Source organism: Neodiprion virginianus, chromosome 4 (genome assembly GCF_021901495.1).
Source record: "Neodiprion virginianus isolate iyNeoVirg1 chromosome 4, iyNeoVirg1.1, whole genome shotgun sequence".
In the NCBI taxonomy this organism is placed as follows: Eukaryota; Metazoa; Arthropoda; class Insecta; order Hymenoptera; family Diprionidae; genus Neodiprion; species Neodiprion virginianus.
Window position 1 is genome coordinate 1,766,143 of NC_060880.1, and position 23,140 is coordinate 1,789,282.

The 23,140-nt window shown below is 39.9% G+C and overlaps 1 long non-coding RNA gene and 1 other non-coding gene across 4 annotated transcripts in view; both read right to left on the reverse strand.

Moving 5' to 3' along the window:
- LOC124303580 (uncharacterized) overlaps positions 1 to 23,140 on the reverse strand; it is a 103,698-nt gene that overhangs the window by 45,087 nt on the left and 35,471 nt on the right. For 2 of the 3 annotated variants that reach the window (XR_006907941.1, XR_006907943.1), the window contains exon 2: positions 4,569 to 4,644. This is a non-coding gene — a long non-coding RNA (uncharacterized LOC124303580). Of the gene's footprint in view, positions 1 to 4,568; positions 4,645 to 7,838; positions 7,975 to 23,140 lie in introns of those variants that run through there. The other variant, XR_006907942.1, reaches the window with a different exon arrangement.
- On the reverse strand, positions 3,762 to 3,834 carry Trnav-cac (transfer RNA valine (anticodon CAC)). The gene has a single exon. It is a non-coding gene; the product is annotated as a tRNA-Val (tRNA).

A 23,140-nucleotide genomic window follows, 5' to 3' on the forward strand; every position in this document is an offset into this window, starting at 1 on the left:
GTTCATTCAAGGATCAACTTTCCGACTCGATAACAAATGCTTCCCAAGCCTTTCCGATTCGCTGCCTCAATTATTTGAGATTCTAACCTCGAAAATTCGTACCGACCACATCCCCGCCGGAAACAGTGTTTGACAGCCTGCACGAACAGCCTTATTTTATATGGAATACACGATATAGTGAAGAATCGTATTCGAGTTCGGTCTAGTCTGTAGACAAGATATTTACTTATTTCAATGTGGCTGTGTACTCCGACTCTTACGGTTAAATATACGAAAGTACGGAACATTGTCACCCAATTTGGTTCGGAAGAAACACAACTCTCTTTATAAGACGATCACGGGGCCGGTTGTAAGGGTTACGACAAGTCCCAATTAGGTGTGAATGGTTTAAAAAGATGCGCCAAAGCATCGGATTTAGAATTATCCATAAGATAATATGTTAAATGCGGTATCGAAACTTTGCGCGATGTAATAATGTGATGTAATAAAAATAGTAATGCGGTAGGTCAATCCCAATGATCAAATTTACCTCGGTTTGGGTAATTAGAATCATTATTACAGGTGTACGGATATTTTCGAAATAACGATGTGACATGCATGCACACGATAAAAAATGTAAAATTATCAGGCGATTACACCAAACTTGAACATCGATGTAGGTACGACGATAATAAATTAAGAATGAACGACATCGTCGTGGTGGTTTTTCCAACCTACGGTTACAGCGTTTTAAATCCCCTCGTTTTTGAGGTGCGAAGCAGAAGTGCATGCATATAACAGATACGAATGTTGTGCAGCGTTGCAGAACCGACGAACAAAAAAATTACTATATCGCGGTGTCCTCGTCTCGGATTCTTCCTGGACCGTGATATTCATATCCGACCCAAGGTCTTTTATCCCATCTTATCGTAACGCTTTAAAAACTATCACACGCGATCGACCCAAGAGAAGATCGTTTTCCAATCAAGGTAAGCGTACCACGAGTTCGTAAAAGATTCGCACCCTGGACCGCGTCTTCGAACTTCCCTCCGTCGCGTGCTTCACGATCGGAAGAGCGTGGGTGCAGATTGTGGTTACTCTCTCATCCGGTTCGACGTGCAAAAGCTCGTGCGGGAAGGGAACGCCTGCGGGAGGAGAAGGGAAAGGAAGGGAAGGGAAGAGAAGAGAAGAGAAGAGAGAAGAGACAGGGAAACTGGGATCGGAGAGTCCAGACAGAGGGATGCACCGACCTTGGAGGGATTTTTGCGTCTGATGAAGCACGTTCACCCCGCTGCCATGCTCTCTTAGCTACGTATACTTATATCCATACGTTGTATATGTATATTATACGTACATACATGTATGCATAGGTACATGCAGTACAAGATTGCGACTACCGGCAGCAGGCTCACCCTGAACAACGAACCGACGACTGCGTAATATAATCGTAAAGATATTGCATTTAAAGTCCGTTAGAAATACAATTATTGTTTATCGTTTGCTGGATCGTAGAAAAATAAAAAATAAAAAGTTCTTCCTCTACTTTTAAACACTGGCTTTTCTATTCTTCCTTATACGTCCAATTCGTTTCATCTCCTTGTTCCGTTTATATGAAAAAAGATATATAATACTTTGGTAGCCGCAACTCGGGATGATCAATTATTTTTAAAGTCAACGAATCTATTGATATATAGGTGTAAGAATTCAACAGATGTAACGGGTCAAAATTTATACAACGACCTCAAATAACTTTTGAAATAGTATATTTATCATAAAATGATAAGAGACCTCTCTCTGTAGATTGTTCAATTCCTCACAAAAATACGTCTGTGAATTTTCTGTGCGACGCATCGTTAAACTAGTTATAAAAATTAAACGCAACGAAAAACTATTCTCAGGGAAAATAAAAAAAATTGCAACGCGCAACCTGTTAATGTTAATATAAAAAGTTTTAACAGGCGTATTTTTATACCCAAATAAAACTTTTGCGCTTGTATCGAAGATATAAAAAATTGTTTTCTTTTCTTGACAAACCGTAAAATAATAATAAAGAGACGAAATAGCGCAAAGTGACGATGATGACCGGTGACCTCGGCTCCGGGCAGAGATGAGAAGAGAAGAGAAGAGAAGAGAAGACAGAGGCTTCTACGTTGGACGGCAAATTTACGCACGAGAAAGAGAAGGGGAGAGAAAACGAGACCCAAAGAAAGAAAAAGGAAGGAAAAATGTACGAGAAGAAGAAGAAGAAGAAAAGTGACGAGTGAAGGAGCGCGAGAGACTTGTACGTGAGAAGGACAGTTGGGATAAAGAGAATAGCGGGAGGGAGGGAGGGAGGTAAAGGAAGGGCGAGGGCCAGGGTAGGAGAACCTGACCTCGGAGGGCGCGGTCGGATTCAGGCTAGACTGGGACTGCCCTTGTGCCTCTAACCGACCTTGAGACGAACCTGGCTGGTTTCCCTCCCTCGCGTTACAGTCTTCCAGACCCCATCGACGCGGCGCACAAAGAGAACTAAACTGATCCACGTGCTCGTTGAAAATATTCCTCCTCCTTTCCCTTTTTTTTTTTTTTTTTTTAATCATTATTTTTCATTATTTATCCCCGTGTAAGCTTACAGGTACGCATTTATGCAGCGACGTTTTGGAATCGTACCGTAGGAAGAAATTTCCATCCCGTAACGAAGATTTATAAACAATAAAGAAAAGATGCGAAAATTAGACTGGTCGAGAAAGATTCACTTTTTGCGCGTATGGTGAAAACTCTTAACTCATTACGTCAGAGACAAGATTTAGTACAGTGGAATTGATATTGGAATATTTTAGATACGGAAAGTTTTGTTGTTATATGATTTTTTTAGTTTAAAAATACAGTTCTTATGAACAAAAATTAGATTATATATATACATATAGTGTTACGGTACACTGGTCGACAAAACTGGACACAAAAAATAGACCTGATCGAATGAAAATAAGTATGGTTTTATAATGAGGGTAGATTGGTACGTATTTCAAAATTAGCGAGCACTTTCCTTGTTCCAAAATCTTTTTGACCAGTGTTAGTGTACACCGAGAGTGTTCAGCGAAACACTCGCCTTGAAGGAACACTCGGGCGATTACGGTTGCCAATTTATTGCAGCGTCGAGCGGCGAGTTTCGCAAAAAACAACTTCCGATATATCTATATTACGGTCCAGATACGAATTTTGAATTTTTTCAAAATTTGACCGAAACGCCCCGACGTTAGTTTCAAATAAATAAATATAAATCTCAACTCTCAACTCTAAAATTCTCTCTCTCTCTTTCTCTCTCTCAAGGTCTGTAAGATTTGCCATTTAAAATACACACATTTTTATTCAACTTCCATTACAGATGAAAAAACACAAGTATCTCCAAGTATCTAAGAAATAAATCAGCATTGATGCGACTGTTTTTAACCTCGTTTTCTCTTTTTTAATCCATCTCATTTTCTAATTCCGAATTCTTTTCTCCTCGCACCGACAATTTGATTCACTGATTATACACTTTCCTCGAAAAATCAAACGGTAAGAAATCTCCAAGACGTGCAAGACTTTACAGTTATATCACTCTCTATAGTTCGGTTATATCACCCCAATCTATACATACGTATACTTTACAGAGAAAAATAGTAAAAGAGAGAGAGAGAGGAAGAGACGCGACAAGAAATTAATCTTGTGCGAGTATTTTTCAATTAATGGTATCGATGGTGGAAAATTGTTTAAGCGTTATTGGGTCGAGAAAAATAAAAAAAAAAAATTTCACAAAAAATTGTTTCCGCCCGGGATCGAACCGGGGACCTTGTGCGTGTGAAGCACACGTGATAACCACTACACTACGGAAACGTTGTACCAATATCGACGCAACTATTCTACCCAAACTGTAAGTCGTAAAGATTTTCTTCAATGATAGAACTCAGTATCGTCGGGGAATAACTTTTAGTTACTATAATAGTAATTCTGTCCATCGCGTTTTTTGTTCATAGATCTATTCCTTCGCGTTCCTTTTTTTTTATACATATATACATATATGTGTGTACGTACATCGATTCATCGTCGAATCGATTTACTACAAAAATTATAATATCGAGGAAATTATAATCGATGAAAATTATAAGAGTTACGATTTTAAAAGAGAGAAAAACAAAGAGGTTGAACAAGGTGTTGGTTTGTTCTTTTCAATTCGAGGTTACTACACGTGTGTATAAGTCAATTGGAAAGAGGTATTGAAACAAGGCGAGTTGAACGATCGTAAAAGCAATTTACACCGAGTGTAGTAAGGCAGCCGACCCGCGCATGTATAAGCATACCTACTAAGCACATGGATCGAGATAAAATGATGAAAGGGTGGCTCTCTCGAGTATTCCCCGAAGAACGCGGTTCTGCGCATACGCGAACAACCGTATGATCCGCAAAATCACGAAAGATGTTGCCTACTTTTCTTTCTCTCATTTGTGACCTTTACCAGCCAACATGAAGGGAGAAGAAGAGCCGATTGAAGAGAAAGGCTCGCTTCAAAGAATCGCGTCAACTTTGACAGTGAACAAATCAATTCATTACTCAAGCGTGTTTAAACTTACCGATGATGATCGATCGGTTTTCATTCCGCACCGTCTACTCGCACTGCATCAGCACCAGTCATCGCCTTGGTTCACCCTGAAAGATTTTTCATTCATGGTCAAGTTTTCGGATAATATAATTAAAAAAAAAAAAAAAGAAAACTGTCGTAAAACCTGGTGGAAGTAGGAAAATGTATGCGACAGCTCTTTTGTCAGTACCTATTTCTCACAAATATTTTGAGTGGCACTTTGGAAAAGTAAACCATCAATTTAAAAAATGAACCACCCTACAGCGTACGTAACAAGGCGAGTGCAACACAGTCGGTATGTAAATGGTTTAAGAAGCCATTAGCCGCCGCATGGTTTCTCCGCGGGTTCTCATGGCTTTAAATTATAATGCCAAGGAAGAATTTAATCCCTGCTAACATGAAAGTGCGATTGAAACAAGTAGTCCGCGTCGGGATTTATTACAAAACATTTGGATTGTCCGGGGTACGTATAGAGAATGGAGAGCACAACGTGGTGTGCATACACGTATGTTCGCGCTTGCGTATACCTATAATTTTTACGTAGGTGTGTCTCGGTTTCGCCCACGCACAGACAAGGAAGGCAACGCTCGATAAGATTTCGCGGCATTAAAGGGATTGCGTTGCGCATGGTGCAGTTCACCTCGGGTATCTGTGTAACCTACCTACAATTAGTGTCGTAAGGTCGATGAACGATCGTTCGTTCGTTTCGTTACGTTTGGAACTTTTACTTTTGCGCAGGAGGGAGAAAGTGACGGAGCCTCGATATTCCGCAATTTTCTATTCGAAATCTATCAATATGTTCAAAGCGAAAGATAAAAGTTTTGACAATATTTTAAAATGAGAGTTTTAAAAAGGGTCCTTCTCGCAATATCACTGTAAATATTTATATAATTGAGCAGTGAATAAAAAAAAAAGTGCGAAAAGTACGGATAATTATTTGAACAAAATCAGAAGTGGCGAGGGTCAGACGTTGGTCCGGTTCGCATGGAATTCTCCATATATGTGTGAAAAGAGTATGTCTTAAAAAAATCTTTAAAAACAAAAGCAGCGTTGATGAAAATCCGAAAACAAATTTTCCCACTTAAATGACCGCAAGCTCTTAAATACACACACGCACACACATGTATATACATATATATATATATGTGAGGAGATAGGTGTGATCCTACAATATTCCGTCACGCCGCTGCATCGCTGGGTACCAGAGAGCAAAGTCCTGAATAGAGAAAGAGAGAGGGAGAAAGAGCGGAGTCGCGGGGTCGACACACTTTCGTTATTATAAACTCGCGGGAAAACGTGCAATTTCCGAGAGCCCGTCTGCGGCAACAGCAACAGCAGCAGCGACTCGACGCTGTTCGCGTTTCATTTCATTCAATTTCCTGGTTTAAGCAATATTTCACCGGTTAACCAACGAACCAACCAACCAACCGGTCGGTCATTAGCCACGCTTGTTTCAATTCCCCCGACTGGTACTCAGCAGCAAACTGTCTCAATCGTTTCCCATCTCTGAACGGATTTTCAGTTTTCACTTTTCACTTTTAAAATTTTCCCTCTTCACTTTTCACTCAATTTCCGCATCCCACGTCGGCGGTTCTGCGCAAAATAAGAAAAAAAAAAGGAACGAAAATTAAAACGTTGAAACAATCAAGACACTCCTCGTATCGACAGATCAATGACCCTCTATTTTGGTACCTGATCTTTGATTGCGGGTGCCAATGTTTCAGCCCGGAAGTAACGTGGCCGTCATATTGTTGTACGCTGCTACACGCGTATTATCCAAGATGAAATTCGTGATTTGCGACTACTTTTACTTCCTGCGACCCAGATAAACAAATCGGATCTCACTCGATCGAGTTACGTAAAGGATCGACGCAGAGCGGCGTGATGATGCATGATTGGTGAGACTGCCGTTTTGGTGATTGATTCGAAGATAGGTTTCGGCTGAACTGCCGAGTACCAACCTCGAATACCTACGTCACGTAACGTCGCGTCTCTGTAAACCGTGTTTGTGTGTATGTGTGTGTGCGCGAATGCGACGATTGCAACTTCCGAGAGTAACGATCACGACGAGAAGCAGAAAGCGATAATTATTTGACGTGGTATATAGAAAAATATAACGACCCAATTATTTACACCGTTGCATATAATGGAAAGTAGAACGAATGGGACTTTCGGTTTCACTGGATATCTTTCACTCGGTAACCTCCATTCCTACCAAGCAGCGCTCTCCCTCCCCTACTCTCGTAACAACACCGGTCTTAAGGTACGGCAATAAACACACTATACACCGAGAGGAGATACGGTGTCTATCGCTCGGTTGCTTGCGTTCTAACGCGATGGTAAAAACTACGCGAAACGAATACAAAGAGAGTGCGTTGCAAGATCCAGACGACGATACGAGGGTGGTTGGCACAAAAAATCACAATCCTCAGCCTGACTTGATTTTGATTTGAAAAAGGAATTGGAATATTTCCAAGCAACGATGCCTCGTGACGATTCCATTGGTATTCTACGAGCTTTACCGCCACCGATAAATTGGCTCGCACGTCGGAGACCGTGAATCTCGTATAAGGTCAGGGAGGGTGGTGAAATATGACAAAGTAAAACGAAAGCTGGCGTCCAGCAGCTGTGCTCCACTTGTTTTTAACGCCTCAATAAGTTCCCCCAAAGATACATCTCGTACGGACTAGTCCACGTTTACGACCATACGGAGTCATCCGAGGTCTCTCGGTTTCCAGGACGACCAAATTTACTTACAGCGGTCCGATGCAGCCTGGCCACACCTGGTCGAGAGTTTTCTTTCAGTACCGACTGACCACCACTCCCTCCTCCTCCTCGGAGAGGCTGAGTCAAGTTACACGGGGAAAAAAATGGAGCTGCACATGCATCGAGAGAACCGGCAGCTGGTAGCGCTCGCGTCTCTCGAAGAGACGACGATTTCGCAAAGCCGGGACGTTTCGCAATCGGATGGGATCAGCCGTCGACGAGTCGGCGTGGAAGCGCGTCACGATCGTGAGCAGCTTCGCCGTCGAGTAGCAGCCAACTTCGAGACGACCCCGTGATCTGTGACCCCAAGGACCGCCGAGTGCAACGACGATCTCGGAGAGAGCGGAGAAAACGTAGCGCGGAATACGTTTCGCGTCTTCCCCGGATGAGGGCGGACCGTTTAAACCGTCGCTCCGCGATTGATCGAAACGAAATTTTTCTCTTTCCCTCTGTTTTGTTTTACACATAATATATGTATACAATAACATATACACACCGGTATACATAACGAACTTTCTAATTCCAGATGAATCGTAGAAAGAACAAGGTTCCGTGAACTCCATGCTGGGTGGGTACACTGCCGATATAACCGACTTCACCGTCGAGCATCAATTTATAACGCTCTTCGTACGGCAGGACGAAGAGTCCCACAGCTCGCGTCGAAGGTGCTCGATTCCAGAGCGCTCGTCGCGCTGTGTGGGAAAAATCATGCATGCATCAATGATCAGCGTGGGAGCAGAGATCTCTACCGAGCGTTGTTTGAACCGACCTACATGTGGTTAAATGTGGATTCTGATTGAGCGCACAATTCGCAGTGTCTTGACCCGGGCCTGGATGAAACGATATCCGTCACGATCGTCTAGCCTGGCTGAAAACTATAACGAGTTCGACCGCACTCGAACCATAATTAACGTTCTCCGGAGCAGAGTGCCCCTCTTTGTCAATTATTTGAGGCAAGTTATTGCGACACCGAGAAAGTTACACGGTGTCTCTTAGAATCGTTTCTTCTCTCATTCCATCCATCCCAATTCTTACAAGGCGTGGTGCGCAACGAGTCCGACAACAAGACGTATCGAGGAACACAATGCAGAGGTGACTGTGACCAGGGTTACACCATCGAGCGAACATCGATTTCGTACGCACACGTGTAGTTACTCTTACGGCTCCAACCCGATGACGATGATGAGGACTAAAACCGCACGCCAAGAGTAGAGTTTCACATTCGTAATAAGCGTTGCAATACTCGGGCTTTTGGTTCATCGCGCTAATTGCGACACTTGCAGGGCCGGCAACCCGGGGAACAAAATGGGCCCGAAATCGGGCCACGATGACGCAACGGGCAATCGGCAAACGAGCCGCGCACGCAGTGAGTCAGCTAGTGTGAATCGATCTCTACACAAGGTGCGGATCCGCCAAGTTGCTTGGTGGTAGGCACTGTAACACCTCCTGCATCAGAGGTACGGCAGAAGCGGGATCATTGTTATTGGGGAAGATTGCATAACACCAACGGTATACAAGGAACCTCGAGTTGCGCAGAGGGCAACGACACCCGCCATCTTGTGAAAGCTTACTCGACCTCCCGATCACCACGTGTTTCACCCGACGAGGAGGACGTGTGCGGGGTCCTCGTGAGCGTCGAGGTATCCTGTTATCCTGGTACCCTGGTCACGACCGCAGACTTTCAAGGGTGGCAATCGAAGAATGACCGGGCAGAATTTAACTGAAACTGAGTGCGAGGTCTGTGGACCGTTTATTCATCTCCTATTGTGAATGTGCTCGTCTTTGGACCGTTTATTCTTGTCCTATTGAGAATGTCTCTTACGCGCGCGGTACGAGCAGCGAATTATACGGTCACGTTTCGCCCTTTTACGAGACGGCCACTTGCGGACGTCTGAAGTTTTCAACACTCAACTCGAATCATTTCAGTTGGAGCGCAGACTTTTGCACCGAACTACTGTATCTGAAATCGACACTCCTACTGTCGACACGCTTTCTCCGTTATTATGTTTCAATTGAGTGTATAAAACAATAACCGTTGATGTTTTGCCAGATTTTTGGCACAGGCGAGTGATTTCCTTTCTTTTTTTTTTTTTTTTTTCACGCCCTGCTTCGGCTCTTATTTTTCCCTACCTATAAGCCGAACCTCCCCCTGTAATTCATTTCCCCGAAGGTTGACACGCGATACTGGCTGGAGGGTGGATTTGGATCAAGTGAACCAAGACGCGCGGTAAACAATTCGGAAATATGGGTCAACGACATTTTTCCGGATTCGTTGGAGGGCTGCGGGAAGCGAAGAAGGAAAGATTACGTCTGCAGATACCGAGCGGGAAGGCGATGACACCTTTTTTTCTTCTTATTACTATAACAATTATTATACGCTATTATTACCATTACCATCACCGTGTGTTACAATTTGGGCAAAGTAAATTCTTACTCGTCAGATGTTAATGAAAATTGGTACTAGTCGGTTAGTTGAGCGGCCAATCACGAATCTGAAGTCAGATCGCCAAATTCAAAATGGTCGAAACGATTCAATACGGTGGAAAAAATCTAAAAGTGTTCCGATTTTGGTGGAAATTGGTGAGCGGGGGTTTTTTGGGTCATGGATAGCGAACTCAAGGTTAGACTTCCAAAATTTGTAGTGGTGGATCCGTTGTGGTGATTAGAAAAAAAAAAATTGTCACACTTCCATGTAATATCTTACCTGAGGGCTTCCGAATCATTAATCACGAATGTGAATTTGATTTGGATTAGTATTTTATTGTTTCTGCAAAATTGGAACATGCAGTGCGAAAACAGAAAGCTCGAGGACCGGCTCACAGCCATCCTAAAACCGTTTTAAAATCACTTTCATACAATTGCTGTCCGATTTCCCTACCACAAGTAGTATGTACGAGAGAAAGAATAACGTAATAAAATATTCGAAATATTCGCAAACAACGATGAACGTGATTTCAGAATTCATCCAAGAATTTTCCCTGACTGTCCGTGCATGTGTACTCTCTTTCTCTTTCCCTTTCTCCCTCGCTCGCTCTTCCCGCATTGAAATAGAAAAAAAAATAAATAAAAATAAAATAAAATAAAATAAACCAAAACCCGAAATAGCACCACCCTGAGGCATAATTCAACCACAAGGAAAACGCGACGCGTTGTTTATGAATAAAACGATATTCAAGAGTGACAATAATCGTGGCCGAGAGCTATTGCTCGGGAAATTATTTTATCACGGAGTATTTTCGTTCGTCCGCTGCGAACGACCGCTTTCGTATCATTTCTGTATCATAGGAATATGGTTTGGTGCGTGCCGCTTTTTAGCCTTGGTAGTATTTTTCGTTTTCGGTCTTGTTTGTTTCATTTTTACTTTTCGTTTATTTCGTTTCTTTTTCTTTTTTTTTTTTTTTCAATTTTTAATTTTTGTTTCCCTTCCTCTCTCCACGGTCTCGTCTCCGACAATTTTTCACGCGAGACTCGACTCTCCGCGCCAAGATGAAATGTCCGGTCGTTGCTTACGGTTATACGCGTATAATCGTCATCGTAAATACAATAGGCACGTTATATATTACATCAAGTATATTGAGAGTATACGAGGGTGCCTATACGTTGCTGGCGATTTTCCAAACTGTCGCTGTTTCTTCTTTTCACTTGCGGTACGTAACGGCGATTCGCAAATTCGGAGATTCCTCGCGAAAAGAAAAGAAATGAAAATAAAAAAAATAAAAAAAAAAATAAAAAAGTCAACAATTTTTACGTCTCAGATAACGTTCGTCGCAATTTCATTTCCCTCACCTTCGATTTAATTATACAAACGATATATTTCATCCTCGAGGTAAACAAATAACTGATCACAGCGATTTTATCTCACGACTTTACAGGATTTAATTATTGAAATTTGAACCAATGAATTGTGAATTGTGAAATGAAAATTTAGGGATTGTATTACGCTTTCTCAATATAGCGATAAAGCCAAGCGAAAGAAAACGAAATCCTCGTATATATCCTACGTTTGGCAAGCGAAACAAGGACAAGTTTAAAAATTTTCACACAGGTCCTTGAAAATGTACATCGAGCGGTCGTTCGAACATGCGGATCGTCATCGCCGCGCGTCGGATTGCAATGATCGTATAACACGCGGGAGTATTAAAATAATGAAAATCGGTGTGAAATAGAAATAGAAATAGAAATAAATGGAAAAATAAAAATAAAAAGCAACAACAAGACGCGACAAAAACGAGCGTCATCGACTCTGTCCCGACGCCTCGCGTCCTTTGTCTCGGGTCTTCTTTGGCCAAGGGGCACCGAAAGTTAAGCGAAGAATTATATGCTCGTAAGCCCGCAAGCTCCTTCGGCCCAACAAGTAAGGTCACACACACGCGTGCGCTTCCATCTTCTCCGTATCTCTTTTTCCTATTTAAAGCGCACGGGTGAGGAACCAAAAGAAGAAGAAGAAGAAGAAGAAGAAAAAGGAGATAAGAAAAGATAAAAATACGCGCAAGAAATTGCAGGAGCATTTATATCGGCTGCGTGTGAAAAATATCATTTATTTTTTACTTCTCTTTAAGTTTCCCTCAAGAGCAAGGAAAAACGCGACGTAATTGCAGAATAAGCCGGTCACACACACACACACACATACACACGTACACGTTGGGGTGGTCCGAAAAAAGCTCAAAATCATCACGCTTGATAGTTGTTGAAAGAACAAATAAGACGCCTGTGTTATAATTTAAGCCCCTAATGTTAATATTTAGTGATATTTAGTAATAGTATTAATTTACCATTTTCCATTCAATGTAACTCTCGAAAATGATTTTAGCTATTTCTGAATTTTCTAGCCCAGTAACGAGGTCAATGTACATAAATTTCTGACAAATATTTTTTGACAGGGAATTCAATGCTCCGCCAAAAAAAAAGGTCTCTCATAATTTTTCGACAACTCAACAATGTAAAAAGTTATTCAAGGCTAAAATTGAAATTATACAAAAATTCGCTTTATTTCAAGATTAACAGCGAAAACACTGAACTTGTAACAACATATTGTGATATTTTTTTTTTTTTTCGACAATCATTTCAACCGCTATAAAATCATGTCGTTTAATTAATTATTACAAGTAACAATCCGTAATACATGTAATTCCACTTGAAAATACCGTCTTTTTTTATTTGGCAAAAAATTAATTCGCCTTGGTTAATTCGCAAATTTTCAAAATATCCGCACGTTCACGGTCGTTTTTCAATCGGAACGCAATCGGTCAAAAATTTTCTCCTCACCGTCCGTTATTCAAATTCTCAACGCGATTTCGCACCTTGTGTATATCACCACTTCTCAATCTCCTCAATTCTTATCCTAGTCGTGAATTTTGCACATCGAAGAAAATCTGGCCTACAAATTTTATGTGCCAAGGCCTCCTCCATCTTCTGCTGCTGCTGCTATAAAACTTCGGATTCTTGCCGATGCTTGCCGGTGTCGTGATCTACATACCCTGTTTTATCGAAGTACGTACGTACGCAGGTCTGTAAAGAAGGAAAAAAAAGAAAAAAGAAAAAAAAAAATACCTGTGTGCAAATCTCGCGTCCTCGGTACTAGAATATTCTCCGATGCTATTACACTTGTATAATATCGTCAGATTTCACTTCAACGTCTAGCTATATATTCCTATATTTAACTTACAGGTTTAACCCCCCTTTATAATCGACTTGATGCCAAAATTTCACAACTCTGAACAGCTGGAAAAATTCGTGAAGAAATTTTTAATAATCGCAAGAAATCGTGATGATCAAAATTGGAAAAAAAATAAAAACATTTCTTTCTCTTTCACGATGATTTTTCACTGGAATTGATCAATCACGTGAAAATTCGAAAACCGTTTCACCGAATTCGTTTCGTTTGTGAAATAATTATACTTGACGGGAGAAAAAAAGAAAAAAAAAAAAGGCAGCAATTATACATATCGGAAATATTTAAAATGATCGCGACGCAAATAAAGAATCGTTGAATTTTTCACCCGGGCCATTTGCGCTACGGCAAATGACAACCTGCCTTTCATACACGCGTCTATGCATAGAATATCGATCATACGAGTTGGTTTATGGTCAAGGTTCCCTCTGACCGTCAGCGGCCTGGCGATAAACGCTGTGAGCTTTCAAAGCGCTAGTTTTACTTTACAACGATATATCCACACGTCGTACAGACACGTTACATAAGAACCTTGAAACCGGAAAAATGGTGTTCCAAATAAATTACATCGATCATCGTAGAAGGCGAGCTTTAATGTTACGTATCGGATCGATTTTGCGCAAACCGCGTCACCGTAAAAGGTCGACGAAACTCTTCACCGCCCTTGCGTTTATCCGTGACGTCTGTAATTATTATCACCAAAAATAGTACAAGCCCGCGATAATAATTTACCATTCAAACTTGCGTGTAACAAAACATGTAAAACAAATCATATTCCGTGATATCGATTATTTTTCATTGCGCACGAATTTTCATCACGATCGCATACCTGTATACATATACGTGTACAACTTGTCAATGAAATTTCATTCCGTCAACGTGAAAGACAAAAAAACAAAAAGGTGGTGAAAAGAAAACAGGCGAGATGAAAAAAAAAAAAAAAAAGTCGAAATCGCTCTGAAACGAAAGACAGAGATGAGGATGGAAGAAAGAAAAAGAGGTTCAACGGTATATTAGAGAAATTCGCGAGTCTCGCATTATTCGCGCGGGCGGCCCGCCGCGTTTCTGCGGACGTTTTGGCAACGGCGGCGGGAGGTAAGAGGGGGGCAAACAGCGGTGGACAGGGGATTAAAATTCGCGAATCCGGCGACGTAGTTTCGGCGTGCGTCGGTGGGGATAAGAGGGGAGAACGTTTCTCGCGGTGGGAGAATGACCCTGGATTACGTATTCCCGCCGAGCACGTCAGGTGATCGCGAAATATCTTCTCAAGGTCGCTGTCCGAAAAAGTAAAAAAAAAAAAGAAAACGAGAAAAATTGGAAAAAAAAGCAAAACAAAAAAAAAAACAGAAAATACCACCCGCCGTGTGTACCTATAATTATGTTACATATGTGTGTGTGTGTGTGTGCAGGTGTATGTATATTATATGATTTATATATGTATATAGAACGTCGAACCCAGCGGTTTTTATAATAGCGAGACGTACGTCACACATCGTTACGTTCATATATATATATATATATATATATATATATACATATATGCACTGACGCGTAAAAGTCTCTGTATGTGTGTGATAACAGGGTATGTATATACATACATGTATACATATATATATGCATGCATGTAAACGCGGATGTTGCAGAGGGATTTTTTCACGGCGCGACCGCTATACGACTTGACATTGAGAAAATAATTATTCAATTAAGGCAATTCGATACATGTGTATCAAGATAACGACCGCACACATCTACACCTCTGTTGTGTTTACGTACAAAGTTATTTTTCGCGTAGTTCAGCGAGGAATTTACGTGATATAAGTACGTTTGCGTGTGTAGGTATAACCTTATAGGTGTGCCGATTAAATATAAATCCGGAAAAAGAATTCACGATAACATCGGCACGTTTATAATATACGTATAATTATTGTACGTCGTATAGGGAAATCATGTTGGCAACGAATTTTAATTTTTTTTAATTTACTTTTTTCTTTTTTTTTTTGTTTCGTATTTATTTTTCAACATGTTATTTACTCGTCGTATACAGATATGGGCATTTTGATGGCGTGTGAAAGAAAAAATGTATGTATTATTATACGCAGAGATATAATGATGAAAAAACTTCTCGTTCGCGTATAATTTTGACAAATTTATTACACCATTTTATTTCTCTGTAATGCATTGTACAAACACACACATATGTATGTACATACATATATATATATACATATATATTTAATCATGTTTTATTTTATATAACGATCTTACGGAAGATTTGTATTCGAATGAAATTGGTTTTTTCTCTTTTAATATTTCGAGAAAGTTTCACGTTTCTTCAATATTTTTCCCATCTACCTATGATCTTGAAACTAACCGCGCTAATTGGCAAAGAGTAATAAAAGGAGTGAGATAAATCAGTGCATGATGAATTTACCGCATGACTTTGAACAGCTACGTTCGGGATTTATTTAAGTACGCTGATTAATATTGGAGCGAGCAAAGTAGCGATATCGCGAATCGGGGATCGTTGCAAAAATTCTGCACCCGCGCATCTACGTGTGTATATAATATATATATCTATATGTATATACCTACGTAACGCTATTTACTACGCAACAGGTACCCATTACGTTATAAATAGCTGCTCGTATCGAACCTGCAATTGTTGCATCATTCTATTCTAGATTCTATTTCAATGAGAATTTGTCAATTTTCATTCCCGCTTCTTTATTTTACCAATGTGCAAAGTTATCGCCAGATATCCACAGCGATTTAAATTCTATTTACATATCGAATTATATTCAACGTACGCTCTAAGCGCGTACAATAATTCAAATACATACATTAGATGACCAAAAATAATCGATTTTCGAGTATGTCGATCATTTTTCAAACTCTATTAAACCACCGACTCGATTATTTTTCCTCGCAATCGGTTTTTATTTTTTACTCCCATTAACGACGATGCGGTACGATATCGATTCACGTGATTAAAGTATGAATCATTATCAAACGTATTAATATTTGATGTAATACGTGAAAGATAGATGAATATTTTCACCTGAAATTGAAAAAGTATTTTGAACGAATCTACAAATGATCAAAAATAACTTTTCCGCTATTAAGACTACGTGCTGAAGTTCACGAAATTTTGCTTTCGAATGCACCGTTTCGAAAGCAAAAAATCAACAACAACAAAACAATCGACTGATCGATTAATTTTTACCGTCCAAATCGAGTAGTGTTCGATTACTTTTTTTTTTTTTGAACTCGATTAATCGATGCATCGATTATTTTTAGCTCGGTGGCCGTCGGCTGCTGTGTACATGTTATACAATACATAACCACACGCGCAGAGACTCACACGCAACGACGAATTTGCGTAGAGAGCAAACGAGTAAAACGGATTGACCTTGTCAGTTAGCCGCGCGAATCTTGACACGTGTGATTTCTTTTAACTCTATTCGATTTTTTTTTTTTTTTACCTTTTTTTTCCTACGTGTGCACAACGTATGTACACATATTATACAAACATGGACACATCGTGCGTTATAAGCTTTCCTTTTTTTTTTTTTTTGCTTCGTTGTCAACAATTTCCGACAAATAATGTGATTCAGCATTGCTACCACGTCGATATAAATTATTATGAACACACAAGTGCTTCCCCGATTGGTTTCATTCTGAAAATTTCTTATCTCAGTTACACATCAACCGAAGAGGCTTATTATACACTGTACGTGTTATACAATATGCGATGTTAAGTATGCAGAGCATGACCAAAAGCGGATCGGTACGTAATTAAAGGTCGAACACGATACGAGATGCGGTTAATTGACATACCGATATCGTACCTCGTATATGGAATGATTTCAATCTCATTTTGTAACGGCGTGAAAATTCTCGCAGCATTAATCAATAGTTTTTATTACTTTTTATAAATGCGCAATTTTCCCACGAAATTCTGATATTCTTGCATAGAATTTTTTCCTCCTCTTTCCCTCAAATTTATCCGTCCGACAAGTAGAATTTTCGATTTCCAATCCACTCGATCAGCGGTGATGAATATACGGGGGAAAAAAAACAAAAAAAACTATTCCACAAATTCCAGACTTTTATATGACACATATTCGAAGCTACGAGTCAAAAAATTTCATACGTAATCCGGTTTATTGCGAATGCGTAATAACATTCAAGTCCATCAAAAGATAATTGTCAAATTTGGTAGGTACGGAATATTGCAAAAAAAAAAAAAAAACACAATTATCGAAATCGTATAATATCGAAAATTTTGATTTCACCGCTTCTAGTTGTAAAGTTTCGACTCCCATAATTTGCGGAAATGCAAAATCGGCAAACAGATAATAAATATTGCAAGAACCATCACCGCCTACAAGACGTCGTCGGTGGTATCGTCCAAGGTGACGATAACTCTTGCAAATGAGGTACATAGCCTGAGGAGGCGGAGGAGGAGGAGGAGGATGAGGTGGAGGTGGAGGTGGAGGAGTGCGCAGGTTGGATGCCATCCTATCCGTTCGCCCGTTCGTTCGCCAGGCACATGTCAACCTTGAACCGATGGAGCATGAGACAACATCTCTTTTCTTGGCGGGGTGGCGGCGCAGAAGGAGGAAGAGGAATAGGAGGAGGAGGAGGAGGAGGAGGAGGAGGAGGTGGAGAACGCTCGTCTGCTACCGACACGTTGTTGCATAATCCGGTATAATATTCGCGAATACACACTTGAGCACACACGCGCACACACACGGATAAAACATATTCACGCGTGTATGTCACTTGTGTGTGTGTATGTGCATACACACATATTCATATACATGTGCGACATTTCGCGGTACGTACGATAATCATCCTCGTTCATCCGCGCGATGCTCTGCAGGGAATAAAATGTCGCATGTTTGTAGGTAACGTGTACACTACACAAAGCTCAACTTTTCAAACACACACACACCTGAAATTCCGTCTTACGTATGCATATGACAACCTATGTGTCGTGCGTGTGTATGCGTGTTGTTTCGTCCACCTGCAGGTGTGTAATGTAATCGTACGACATTTGCACGGTGAGCTGAAAAATGATCAAGCTCTGATGTACGAAGAAGTAAGTACAGTGTTCCCGATGGACGAGTATTCTTCTAGTAGAATATATCATTGGGTTAAATGAGATGCGTTAGATTCTAACGGAAATGCTGGATTTACGGTGAAAATCGTGAAAAAAAAAAAATTAAGATTGCGGTCGTTTCGAAACGTGATATATGTAACAAGGATAAGTAGGTGATAATAAAATAAGTAAGTTGGGTAAAAGTAAAAAATAAATAAATAAATCAAAACGATATTGTATTATGTTGAATCGATTGATCGAACATGATCAATAATACGTTCGATACCAAATTCCTACTGCACCGCGGAGTATGAAAAGATTAACGATCGTTTTGAATATCAACGAGTCGACGACGCGAAGCAAAATTATTTATTTCTATTTAGCTTTGTTATTCAACCAACCACACGCACCTGCAACTTGAAGGAATCTTAATACAGGTATACTTTTGATACCGATCAAAGATAGGTAAATAACTAATCGGCATTTATATACATTGGGCATGACGCAAAGATTCAAGTATTAATCTGTAAGAACAAGAAGACGAAACTTGTCGGTGAAACGATTATCAAACCGCTGCTGTTCCTCTGCATAATTCGCAGACACGCACGCACACAGAGAGAGAGAGAGAGAGAGAGAGATACGAACGTACATATGTATTAAAAAGCCTTGATCTCTCTCCGGCAAGTCTCGCATTGCCGAGTGGAGTGTGGCTATCGGTCAAAGCGAAGGTCGACAACGTGGACTGGCAAACGTCTTGGCCTTGTAAATTTGCGACATACGTGTGTGCATGTATATGATACCGTCGTACATCGCGCATACGTAGGTATTACGCTATTTCGCACACTGGCGAAAATCTGTATACGAAAAAAGAAAAATGTATGTTGGGAAGAAAAAATGTGTGTGGGTACAACGGTGACGATAAAAACTCGCCCACACTTCGCTTATTAGGCATTTCGTTATTCCATGAATGTATGATGTTAGAAATACGTGACACGTTTGTCGTTCACGTCGTACGTTTCGTGGTGGGGTTGAAATACCGAATGTTGAATGTCACGAAAGCGCCATATTCCCAATTTTTCGGTGGAGAAATTCAAAGTACCTACAGACATCAAACTTTGACGAAACAAAAAAGTTTCGAATTGGCCGAAAACTTGCGCTCTAAGATCCGAAAAGGCCTGACTCGAACAAGTCAAAGTTCCGAAAGTGCGAGAATGAGAAAATTTCAAAATCCGAAGAAATATTTCCGGCTTCGTGAAATTTCATCATTTTGATCTTTCCTTGTTTTGGATTTTCGGTTTTTCGCATTCTTCACAGACACTCGTTTGAGTAAACTACGCTGTCCGAGTACGATGTTTTAATTCTCGTAATTTCGCTCTATCGAAACTTTGCTTTTCGTTACTTTCCTCTGTCGTAACTCGAATTTTCGGAATCTCTGACATCGTAACTTCGAACCGTCGGTTACCCGACCATTCGAAGCTTTGTTGTTTCTCAAAAATTAGATTTCTCAACTTCAATTTTCGCCACCAAATGCCTCGGAATTCCGCGCTTTCGCGACTTTTCAAATTCGGAACTTCAACCCAGCCCCTTTTTTTCCTTCATCTTACATAATCGCCGTCAATATTTTACTCTTCGCTTTACCCACATTTCGACATTCTTCCATCCAGGTTAACAATCCTCCGGTTACCGCTGTTTAATAAATATGCGTTTGTTGCGCGCGTGTATCGTAAGCGGTGTGCAGTTTTGTTCAAGGTGAGATGCGATAAACTCGGGCCGCGTCAGAGACTCGTGGAACAAAGTGCGCGAATCGCGAAACGCGAATTGCTTCGCATCGCCTCGCCTCGTCGCAAGCGTTATATTTTACAAGGACAAGGTCGCGTGGTCACGGGCGTCGCGACGCCCCGAGTCGTCGTCGTCTCGCGGCTTGAGACGGCGCTCGGCCGAACCTTTACAACGCAATCGTGCGAAAACGATAAATGCGTGTACCTGCGTCGATGTATCTTTAACCAAGTATAAGATCCGCGGGTGGATGCAGCTGGACGAAAGACGGTGCGTTGGGAAAAAAGAAATTAACGACTCGATACCTGTGAAAAAACGCGTGTTAAACATCACGATGTCTTACACCGAGGAACGATTTCATTTTTATTTTCTTTTTTACTCCTTCTTGGTTTACTGATAAAATTCTTCTCCGATCGGAAAATTTACATTCGTCATACACGGTTTGTAATAATAACGGAGGTTACATTGTCGTCGAAAGTTTAACTGATTTTTCAAACTTGTTGTATTCAATTTTGTATCAAATTATTTTTTCACACTTTGATTGTAATTGAATTTGTTAGAATAAACTTCCGATCTTTCAAGTAGATAGTTCAAACTAAATAACATCACATCAATACAATGAATATAGTCCAGGAATAATAATCACAGAATTTTATTTCCCCTTCTTATTTTTCTCTTTTCTCGATGCAATACAACTAAATTGTTATTGAAAAATTGCCGTTTCATCAAATTCAATTGTATCAATCCAATATTATTTTCAACAAGGAATTTCAACGTCGATTACATATAAATTTTCATATCTCGCGAATTTTCGTTAGAAAAAAAAAAAAAAAAAAAAGAAAAAACGTAGTATCGTAATCAGCGTAAATTACGCGATTAGGTGAGATCATCGATTGACGCGGTCTAACGATAAATGGAGAGGGATATTGGCGAGATAAGGAACGTGCGCGAGACGAACGAGGTGGGGGTAGGGATTCGGTGCGTCCTTGGCCTTGTCCTTGCGGAAGTTTTCGCGAAGCACGGCGTGACCGAATGGCACGAGGCAAAATTCCCCCCCACCACCGAATCCGACCGCCCTTCCATCTCGAATCGCGAATTCAACTGCCTCGCTCCCGTAATATATATATATGTATATATATATAGGGCATTCCAAGTCGACTCGGTAAACGGTTGACGATAAAATTATTAAATTTTACCAATGATTTTTCCTAATTTAGGGTACGACCCGTGAAAAGTTTGCGAAAAACATGTTCAAATTATTTTTTAATCGCTCGTCTTTACCCTAGGATTTTTTGAAATCCGTCTGAAGAATACCCAAGTTTATTGATATGAAACAAGAAGAGAAATAAGAAAGAAAAAAAGCTTTCGTTTCCGAAAAGAAACATTTTCACGCAAGATTCTGGGATGGGACCTCGTTTTTTTTCTTTTCTATTTTCATACCTGTTAAAAATCTACTGGAATCTACACACCGCATCTCCGATTTGATTGACGGATTTGTTGTAGGATTTTTTTTTTTTTAACTAATATAAAATCATGTAATTCGGTTAATTTTGAAGTCGAGAAAATTTATTTTACACTTGTTACAAGTAATAATATGCAATTCCGCTTTAAAGGCACCTTCTTTTGGCAAAAAAAAAATAAATAAATAAATAAATAAACATGTGCGCCTAATATAGAGGCTTAGAAATCGTGAAACAGAAATTTGTCATAATTAGTGTACGTATTTTGAACAAATGAATAAAATAATCGAATAAATTTACGCTCGAAAAGAAATTGAAAAAAAAGACAAACGTTATTGCGATGAAAATAAAGTTGATTCTAAACAAAATATTCAACAAATACGTAGTACAAGTCTGCGGCCGTGAAGTCACACGAATATCGAGTAACTAGATTGTTTTTAGAGCTACAAGACGTTTACTTCCGGTGATTAAAATTAACCTGCTCCTGTAACTTTTCAAGGGTCAAAACTCGAATTGGACTTTATAAATACGAATCACGAACGCTATCGCGATTTTTTCAACAATCTTCAATTGCTTTTGTATTAACCTATTTAACGCGAGCAACTTTTTAAATATGACTAATTTTATTAATAAAAAACAATTTCAATTTTCATTTCATCGGGAATAGAATAAAATCCTTTACAATACAATATCAATACATTTTTTCAATTTTCTTTTCAATTCCATTTTATCCTCAACTATAAATATCGTCCGCCATTTGTTTCGTTAACATTTCGCGCCTCGATCTCGGTCGTAAAAATCGCGAAAATAAGCTAATCCAAGTACATAGTCATAGATTACATATATATACAGCGGAGCTTACGGGGTCCTTGAATCTCGTCGCAATTATTTATCCGTTAATTAAATTCGCCAAGGTCTTGTATAACGTTCGCGGAGTTCTCCGGACCAATCAAACGCGTGGGTGACGTCGTCTCGGATTACGCGTGGCGAGTATGTGTCATGCGTTATATGTGTCACGTATTACATATTATACATGTTTCGTACCGACGTCTAAAAATAAGCAATTATTTGCAACATACGTGTAGAGTAAAATGACCGAGCTTGTATCAATATATGTTATACGTCACGAAACACAATTATATAATATTATATGTTATATAAACTCGTTGTATTTGTGTATAAATAAATGACAACTCGTCGACGAATCGAGCTATATCGAAAAATAAAAAAAAACTTCGAAACTATGCACGGTAAAATTCACTAGAATTCAACGTTGACGTGGGAGGTTTGAATTTGCTTTCTTTTTTTTTCATGTATCTCTGCTTACGTATAAATCGTGAAAGAAAAATGAAAGACCGGAGGATAAACGTAAAACGGAATGAAAAATCGCAATTATTCCATACGATTATCGTCTACTATCGGCAAAAGAGTCACACCAACGTATAACGGACAGTCTGACCTACGTACCTACAACAAAAGTGATCGTCGACACACCTGTCCATGCATACCATGTATATGTATACGGTGTGTGTATATATATATATATATATCGTGTACAATATAATTCGCATAATACGTATTGTTCGCTGTTATGGCTTCGCGAATAAAGTTTCGCACAGTTGTGCAGCTGCAGGTTTTTAACATCGCATTGTATCGCAGGCGTGTATTATACACATCCACGATGATGATGATGATGATGACGATGACAATGACGATGAATATAACGAGAATTGCAAAGCGTTCGATACTCACACGATGAAATTCAAAACCTTACAGGTTTCTACTCG